We start from the raw sequence: 10,312 nt of genomic DNA, 5'->3' as shown, positions 1-10,312 counted from the left end.
GCCCGCCGGCCGAGGCGCCCCCGAGCCTGGATCGCGCAGCGCAGAGTCGGCAAACAAAGCTCCGGTGGCTTCCCGGCGTTCCCAGTCGTGGTAAAACCAATAAGGCCCGGGGAAACTCAGTATTTCTGCTTCTGCTTCCACGCCCAGCTTTGCCCGTGATTCTGTGAAGCCAGGGCGCGCTTCTGCGGCTCACTTTGCGTTATTAACGGGTTCAAAGCCTCTTGTCTTCCCCATTAGGTTAGAGCAGGCGAAGCAACACAGCTTCTGCCTCTAGGAAAAGAGGCGTGGTGGGTGCTGCGGGCTTGCGACCTCTCGCTCCCACCCAAGGCCGACCTCTTGCACCCGCCCAACCGTGGCCATTGCCTGGGTCCCGGCAGTGTCCGGGCTGCCCCATAGTAGTGGAGGCGCCACGCACACGAACAGTTCGGCGCCAACTGCCTCTGTACCATCTGGACAGGTTCTTCAAAGATCCAGTGTTCTCACCCCAGGGATACTATTTAAAAGTCAGATGGGTGTGTAAGTCCACAGACAGCGATGGATAAGGATCTAGAACAGTGGGAAAGCCCCATGGAAAGGTGCTGAAGCCCTTCTGCCCAGCTCCAGCGAGGCAGCCACCTTTCCAAGAACCCATGCCGCTTCGGCATACAATAAGACAGCCCTTCCCTCCTCGCCTTTTTTCCACCGCCATCCCCATTGCTCCCCCCCATCCCATTTCCCTCCTCAACACGCACAATCTCATCAGTGTAGAAATCTTGAAGGCAACCTAGTCTCCATAACAAATACAAGAGCCACCCAAACACCTTTGTGCCTACCGTACACACAAATGCAACCTGGCTGGGAGTAGGGGTGGGGGGTTGCAACCAGCTAGTCACGTTCTGCCAGGCTCCAAACACGCCATTTTAGACAATTTATCATTTCTTTCCCACGTCTACACAAGAATTCGCCAGCATTCTCCGGAACCACTCTTTTGGGGTGAGGGTGGGGGAAGACCCCCTCCCCCAGCCTCCACCCCCCCCCCCCCCAGTGAGAAATTGACAATTTAGGGCACTACTTTCCATTCAACTTTCAGATCTGAATCTGGCCGCGCGCCTCTCCGCCGTGTGCTCCTCGGGCACGACCCGAAGCCACGGGGAAGCGTCGAGACTACAGAAAGACACCAAAGAAATGAACAGAATCACAGGTATAATTTACCTGCCCATTCGCTTTGGAAGGCGACGAGGCCACAGCCGCCTCCCCAGGCCTCTCCGCGGCGGCTTCTCCCTTCGCAGCGGTCTTGGAGAACTGGGCACCCATGCTGGCTTCTTCAACAAAGAAACTCAACAGATCCAAGGGGGGAACAAAGAGCCTCGGGTTGGTGTAACGACGGGGCGAGCAGCAGCGGCGGCGGCGGTGGCAGCAGCGGCGGCGGCGGTGGCAGCAGCACACACACCGGAGGGAGGGGGTGTGGGGGTGGCGAAGAGGACAGAACAGAACCGATTAAATACACTCCGGATAAAAAATTTTAGTCGAAGAGATCAAAAAGCAGCAGCACAGGAGGGAGGGAAAAAGGGTGGAAAAGTCGAGCGCAAAAAAGAAGCCCAAGTGTAGTTTTTTTTAAAAAAAAGAAGTAATAAAAAAATCCCAGATTTGTAGCCGCACTGTAGACAAGAGGAAAATGGAGAAATCTCCCTGGTTGCTAATAAGATGCGGGGTCCAACGCCCAAGTGCACAGATGAATGGGCTCGCAGGCGCTGACGCGGCCCCCGCGCGCGCCAGCCAATCCGCGCGCCGCACACAAAGCAGGGGGCGGGGCCTGTGCACCCGGCGAACAATGGAGCCGCGCTTTGCAAACGGTTTGAAAATCAGCCTCAGACTGAGAATTAATGTCTTCCAAATAAATAAATCAATTAAAAAATACATGCCTCTCACCTCCCTCTGCATGCAAATAAAAATGCATCACTTGATTGGCTTGCTTTGTTTGTAATTAATTAACGCGGGAGGGGGCTACTTGTGGATGGGGGCGGAGAAAGCGTTAACTTGACTAGCTTTGGCTTTCGTCGGTCTATATCCGTGTCTGTCTCTCCCCACTCGCTCCCCTCCCCCATCTCCTCCGTGAGTGTGTGTGTGTGTGTGTGTATGTGTGTATGCGAGTGTTAGGACAATGGTTCGGAATTGTGTACAGCATGTTTTCCTTCTCCGTATTCCATATTGGTTTCGCAGATACTGCACAGGGTTTGTTTTTTTAACGGTTGCAAATGTTAAATCGCCTCAAATTGAAAGGTCTTTAAACCAGGAAGATCGAATTTCATCAAACGCGATCTTGAGTTAGAATTAGGTCTGTAAGCCAGATGTGGAAAATGCAAAAGCGGCAAGCAGCCCCAGCCACACTCCCTTCCCTATCCCACATTGGCATGAAATAAAATATTTTGAGATTAATGCCTGTGGCGCTCAACAACCCCCGACCCCGGGCTATTCCCAATTAGTGATTTTTCTCCCCACAATATAAAGTGAGCACCAGTTACAAAGAATGAGATGGCTCGCATTTTATCACTGTGTGAAATGACAATTTTCTTTTATGGTGAAAGGAGACCCGGCTTCGAGTGTCTGAATCCATATTTACAGTTGGGATGCAGTGCGCGACAATATGGATCCGTTTTCAGGCTACTGCCAGGATCGGACACTGTCTCTGAACGTGTGTGAGTATGCAAGCAATTAAGTGTGCTGCTGGAAGGGAGGGAGGTAGCAGCGATGAAATTCTGAACAACGGGACTGGAGGTTATAGTTCTAAGGAAAAACTGCCTGCCTCTTGAGAAATAGCAAGAAGATCCTTGAACGCTGCAAGGGTTAGCGAACTTGGGTAAGAGAAAAGGCTTCTTTCTATAAGGGCGCGGGCCACCGCCGTCAGCCACTGCTTCCCTTGCCATCGAAGTACCGGACGCTGTGTGTGAAAGACGAGGCACTGATTAAAGTAACTAGGGGACAAAATTCAAAGGTGCAGCCTAGTAAGCATTCTCCTACCACCTACATTTCTCCTTCCAAAGTTTTGACTCTTGTCCAAATCAGACCACCTTTTCTGGTTTAGTGTAGTGATCCTGAAATGAATAATCTTTCATTTATAGAGGTGAGAAGCAGTCGAGGAAAACGTTCAATTTCTCCTGGTGCTGGCTCTACATTCTCAGTTTTATTTTCTGCTCATTGTAGGGAAATGGGTCACACTCTGAGTGAAAAAGATGGTTGATTCAAGCCAATAATTCTTTGTTCAAATATTGCTTTGAAAATCAAGTTGCACATCCCTACGTGAAGCTTCGTCTTTCCACCGTCCACCTCTTCTAGGAGCATCATGCAGTCACGAAGTCATATTCCCCAGAGCTGATGAAAAGACGTTTCCGCAGAAGTTTATTTTGCCAAAAGCCTCAGCACCCTTAAGGGAGCCCGATGGCCTGGCCCACGACCCCAGCTGCTGCGATGGACGAGAATCCTTTGCATTCGCGGAGTTCCAACTTGAAAAGCCAACTGGGCTGATCCAAAACCGTCATCCAGGCGATTTCAGTTCATTTAAGGCTGTTTATTCCCACCCACCCCCATCGTGATCTGCCCCTTCCTCTGCAGCCCTCTCCCCGTTTTAATTTGGGATGATTGCTAGCTCGCTTTCGGATTTTCTCGCAGACGCGTCCTTAGCCTTCCATTTGGGGGTTGCTTTTATTGCTCCTTTGTTACCAGGCTGCCGTGTAGCTTTCCCCCCTTTTCTTTCTCGAATGCCTATTTGCCGGGTATCGGCTTGTATCCCTGGCAACGTCCAGGGATGACTCGGAGCCCCAGGCGGGGGGAGGGGGAGAGGGAAGGGGCGGAGCCGGTGGAGGGGGCAGGGCGATGGCGGAGGAGAAAGGGGCTGGGTGAGAGACGGCGAGACAGACAGCCCAGCAGATGGCCCTGCGAGGGGCGGGGTCCGGGCGGGCGGTGGAGGGAGGGGATCCCCAGCGCCGGGGGCGCGAGGGAACCAATCAATTCCTGCAGCACCTACGGGGCTTGAAAACAAGTGTAAACACTCAGATTCACTCCCCACCAGCGGGCCTTAATTTACGGTGGAAAAGATGATTTCCTTTCAATACGAAAGCGCTTTTCTAGCGTAGGTTGGAAGGCTGACAGTTCCCAGTAACCGGCAAGGGAAGTTGGTTTGTGGGCGCTGCCGTGAGGCTCAGAGCGCAGTTCTAATATCTCAACATATACTAACCTTTTACATGCGAGAGAAAGCCCAGAATAGGAGAGGGAGGGATGTAAAGTCGGAGGACGGGTGAGAAAGAAGGGACTGGGGAATGGGAAGAGGGCGTCCAGCCTCGGAAACAACGCTAATGGCAGGAGGGGAACGTTGACGAGACTGCAAAAAGTAAGCAGTCTTACAATGTAAGTATATAGTTACTTAGCAGTTTAGTATGCTCACACTCATCCTAAAGGTTTCAAACCAAGAGCTAAATATAAAAATGATTATATAAATATGTCTAAAGAACCCAAGAGGTCATAGTGAAAATGTATAACTGGCCAATATCCGTAACCATCTCACCAGTAGGAAACAGGTATTTTTCTTTATTTGGAGGACATTTCTAAGATGACCATAATCTGTATACGGATTTGTCTAGAGAATGAATGATTAATTGAGGTTACCTCAAAATTATTTTTTCCGTCAAACGTTAGTATTGGAGCAAATTTTTAGAAATCTTTTCACAGATTCTGATGTGTCTATTGTGTGCTAGACTCCGAAAAGTGACATCACTAAAGCCATATTAAAATAGGAGCCAGAGAACCACGACAGAACAGCTCACATTACTGCCTCTCTTTAAGCTGGATGTCACCAGTGGATTGGGCCACATGCGCAGCATCCAAGAAACCTGCACGAGAATATTCTGCTTGACAGAAAAGAATAAGGGGAACTTTTACCTACTTTGCTTTGTGACCATTCCATTCCACCTGACCTCTTTACCTTAGACTCTTGCATCTTACAATTACTTCATCCCTGGCCCCTACACACATGCACACACACACACACACACCCCTCTTTGTTTCCTTTCAAGAGTTTTTGGGTTTCTAACTCGAATCTGTGCTCTCTCTCTGACTTGCAGTTCTCCACTATTCGCAAATAAACCAAGTTGGCTTATCACTAACCTTGCTGTTCTCTTAGTAAAAATTAATAAGACATACTGATCTAGGTTTTGTTTTCACACTCTTGGCAAGGCTGATGCATTCCCTTAAATCATAGAGTACATCATCTAGTTAAGGTGAACTGGATCATCTAGTTTCATTGCCTCACTTATCAGATAAAAGATATGGACCCAGAGAAGTTGTCAGATGTTGCTAGAGGTAGAATGAGGAATGGGCTCACTTTCTTGATGATTTCAAGTTGTGGCTTCTTCCGCTATCGCATGGTACTGACTAACTTTCCCTTGACAGCAGAAAGACACTGGGTAGATCATTCATTCATCCCTAAAGTATTTATTCAGTACCTGCTAAGTACCCGGAAGAAAGCTAGCCTTCAGCTGACACCAGGCTAAACACAGACATGGTTTTTTCTTTGATGTAGCTTCTACTTCCTATTATTAGCTCTTAAGACTTTTTTCAGTAAAAAGAAAACAAAACAAGATTAGCTGTGTACTTAAATACATATATATATGTATATATATATATATCACATATATGTGATTACCAGAAGTGACAAGGGTGATGGGTAAATCAGGTAAAAAGAGACTGAATGTATGGTGAAAGATAGAATTAGACTTTTAGTGGTGAACATAAGGTAGTATAGACAGATGTTGATATACAAAGATGTACACCTGAAATATCTATGTCATAAGCCAAAGTAACCTCAATAGAAATTTTAAAAAGAACTATAGTAAAATGATGAAAAGCACGTTTTGATTCCGAATTAAATATTCCTTTTTTTTTTTAATCTTGAAAGCATTCTTCAGCATTCATTCAGAATATATGAATTCCTACTTGGTTTATCTTAGATTTTACATCCCCTAAAATTCCACAGAAATTGATTAGTTTGGAATAGAGTGGCGGGAAAAAACAGACACAGTCCAACATTCATTCAACAGATATTTACTGAATTCCTCCGCTTGTGCTAGATATGTGGAACATGTCAAAAATCAAACAAGCAAAAAAGTCTTCCTTAGTGGTGCAAGGGGCTAAAGTACAACATTGTGAAGCTGCCCATAGCCACTGCAGCATGAGTTCAATCCCTGGCCAGGGTGGTGACCCACATGGTGCAGCAGACCTCTCCTGTTTCCTCACTGCTCCCCAAGACATCCTAGTAGAAAAGTTAAATATACAGATGTAAGAGTCTGGAGCTCAAAGACTGGTTGGGAATGAAAGAAGACTCATGCTCATTCCAAATGTAGTGTTTTCAAATATCCAAGTCAATAAGAACATGCAAGAGACAAAAATGTTCAGTGTCACATCCTGAGGACCTTCTGCATTAAGAGGTTGGTAGATATTTGCCAGTTACAGTTCAATAAAGATGAAAAATGTTAACACAAACAAATAGATAAATAAACAAATAATTGGGGGAGAAAAAAGTTTGGGTAGAAAGTGATCCTATTCAGCAGAGAAGATTGAGAAAGAACATGAGGAGAGTGTGGTGTTGGGAGGATAAATGAAAATAGCACATCAAGGAGGGGTGGTTAGTTTTACTAAATGCCTTTGAGAAGTCAAGTAAAATAAAGTGTTCAGAAGTTTCCATCGGATATTACAGGGCACAAAATTCTGTATACAGAACACAAAAGTTACCTCAGAAAATAGAAGTTACCTATAGAGGCTCCAGAGAAGTCTTGTTGAGAGTAGAATCCAGATTTAGTGGGTTGAGTAGTTGGGAACTGAAGAAAAGAAATAATAGTATATTTAGTTTCTTTATGAAAGTTGAGTGCATTAAAGATGTAGAGACAGAGCAGTAGCTGGAAAGGGATGGTGCTTTGTTCAGGCTTGTGTTGTCTGGGTGAAAGATGTTAAAGTTGACTGCTCTGGAAATTAATCCAATAGAAAAGAAAACGTAGATATTAGAGAGAAAAGGCATGAAGCAGGTAAAGAGGCTGGAATTATAGGGCATATGCTGAGAAATTTACTTTTGAAGATACAAATAGGCACTCAACAACAGGAGAAAGTGGGTGACTATAGATATGCTGGTGGAAAAACGGGAAAATTCCCTTTTGATGCTTCCTATTTGTCCCTAAAGTCATCAGCTGATTGAGGAAGAGAAGGGAGAGTTGGAGTTTGATTATATTATAGAAGGTGTAGAATCATGTGTAAGAGGGAGAGGAATCAGACTAGCTCATGGGAAGAATTAGGAACAATAATGACTGTCCAATTGTTATTGATAATTCCCAATGTTGCTTGGTCAGCAATATCAGTTTTTCTCTCATATGAGCTTTTTTTTTTTTTTTTTAAAGATTTATTTATTTATTCATACAGAACTGGGGTACAGGCCAGAGATGCAGAGGGTGAGAGGATTCACCAGAGACAGTGGGGTACAGAACAGGCAGATCGACGAAGTACACTGCTGAGGGAAGCAGCAGGCAGGTCAGGAGAGGTCTGCCTCGCCATGTGGATCTCCTCCGGGGCAGGCGGGGATCGAACTCATGCGGAAGTGGCTTAAGCTTCTCAGTGCAGTGCTTTAACCCACTGTGCCACCAGGGAGGGCCCTCATATGAGCTTTTACTGATTACAATCTTCCTTAAAATTGTTAGATACTCATTTTCCTAATCTATAGCTAATTGGGTCACACCTCTGAATGGTCAAGTTAGGCCTTGAACTTTTCCTTTTCTGGGGGCAAAAAATGTGAGCACTGTCTAGGGCAGATTGAAACCACTTGGAATAGGAATAAAATAGGGCATGATAGATTAGGGAGAGATGTTATAGTGTGGAAGGAAGCCCAGATATGAGGTATAGCTGGGAGGTGAGATCAGAGGTGAGAAGACACAGACATTCACAGTGCCATGGTGAGAAGATCAAGTCTCTCAGGAAAGGAGTGGGGACATTCTGCCACTAAAGCTAGCGATGGAATTTGATCTGCATATTGGTTGTAGATGTAAATACTTTGCAGCTTTGAAAATAAAAGCACTTTTGCATATTTTATTTCATTTTATATCCAGAGTAAATACAGTCATTAATTAAGTTAATTTCCAGTTGCAGGATAGCTATGTGATTTGCTTATGTCCAAATGATTACTATTCAGACTAGCCAGTGTCTAGTGGTCTGTAGGACAGGGAGAACTTTCTCATGGCGCTAGCCTGCTGTCCCTGCTTTCTGTGGTGGTATATCTTCTGCTTCCTTTGCACTTTGATGTAACAGTAATGTATAGTTATGGTACATTTCTAATAGATTTTAGTTTTATTCCTGTTACTTCACATATTGCTTCCATGTTCATGACATGAAATCAGAATTTTCTGTTCTAAATGCTAACCCAAATTCCAGCTCTGTTGTTTCTGCTGCCTCTTAGGCATTGTGGAATATGCTTTTCTCATCACTGCCTTAAACTCAGGTTATTTTCCCATTCAAGCCAGTATCACCTTCTGAAATTATTTCTTTAGCTTTATTGGAGACATGTTTGACTTAATCCTTTCCCTCATTTTCCAGGCTAAGTATAGAATTACATACAAGATCTCTTAAAGGGGGTCCAGTATGGCAAAATGTTTTACTACTAATTACAATTAAATGCTAAAACAACTATAGCAATGTTAACTAATGAACTAAAAGTCTGAAGCTTTTGCCATTTGACTAGCCCATAAACCTCTCCTTCCATATCTTCCACCTTCTTTTATGTCATGGACACATGTGTTACCTTCTCCCTTTAAAATGCCACTGATTAGACTTTACTGAATATAAAAGTAACTGAGCAGCAAGGAGAGGCCTGGGATTCTCACTGTCTGATTTGTTACATCCGGGAGCCCTCAGTGTTCACCCCGTTGTGGTGTGCTGTTTTCCTTTCCCTTTTAAATATCTTTGGAATTTTCTCCCTTCCAAGTGCTAAAACTGAAATCAAGGTTCTTGATGCTTTCTGTCTGAATTATCTAGGTAGACTGTATCCTGTTCAGAGCATTCTATGCCAAAAATATCTCCCCAGAAAACTCCCGGGTCATAAATTGACTTTCAGCTGCCAGTATCCAAGATACCTTATAATCTGTCCTCATAATCTCTATTGGCAGAGGACTGGTTTGGATAAGTTATTAAGTTCTACCCTGTATAATTGATTATTGTCTCCTAGCCCCCCTACCCAAAAAAAGGATTAATATATGTAGTCTCCTTTAAGTGTACTTTATAGATGGAAGATATTGAAAACTTCTTCAAGATATTCCATAACTGAAAGCAAATTAAGAAGCCAATTCTCTATCAGCTTCTCTTCTTTGGGGGTAAAAAAGGGGAATATGTACCAGATTTCCCTACTGCTTGGAGATAGCTTTGACTTTGAACTTCTGTCATTTTTCAGTCTTGTGTGTTTGTCTGACTCAACCATAAGGGGAAAAATGTCTCTTTTGGACAGAAAGAAGAGAAAACAGCAGTTGGTAAGCAGGAGACATTTCCTCTTGATTAGGTAAACAAGACCATTTTTTCTTCTTGACCAAAATATTCTTTCATTTCCTCAACATTTTGTTTTCTCACACTATCCCTTAATTTCTCTGACCTGATCTTCCTTGCTTTTTCCCACTAAACTTTACATGTCCTAAGCATTTTTTAATGAATTTCAACTTTGTAGTGTTCATTTGTTGAGTAAAACAGGTCATAATTTCCCCTATTTTTGTTTTATATTCTGTTCACTAGGTGGCAAGAAGCATCTGTAACTTTTGAATTTACAAAATGCTCACTGTTACAATTTAGTGTTTGGAGAGTCTTATACCAAACATCATCACTGATTTTTTTGAAAAACATTGAGTTTCATTTCATTTTATTTTTATTAATACAATCAAAATATTCATTCCAACTAATGGGACAAAATGGTAAAAAAGTATTTGATACCACATAGGCAAACTACTTAAGAGGTTTTGTCCATGTCTTTTCATTGAAAGATTTTTAAGCACCTAAAATTATCATTAATGTGTTGTCAGGGCTATTTCATAATATAAAATGTGACTTATGACATTGTAGAAATATATACATTGTAAAAAAATATATGTTGTAATATAAATGCATTTATATATTAAATGTGCATAAACATCATTTATGTAAATATATAAATTAAATTGCAGATACTATGTTATTTATAGTATATTATATATCACAGATGTAATATTTATAGTGTTTATGTATAGACAGGGTAAAATACGAAATCATGAATATTGATTTCCATTGT

The sequence above is a fragment of the Condylura cristata genome, unplaced genomic scaffold, assembly GCF_000260355.1.
Source record: "Condylura cristata isolate star-nosed mole 26May11 unplaced genomic scaffold, ConCri1.0 scaffold00001, whole genome shotgun sequence".
NCBI lineage: Eukaryota > Metazoa > Chordata > Mammalia > Eulipotyphla > Talpidae > Condylura > Condylura cristata.
The sequence above is the reverse complement of the archived record's forward strand: the minus strand, read 5'-3'. Positions refer to the sequence as shown.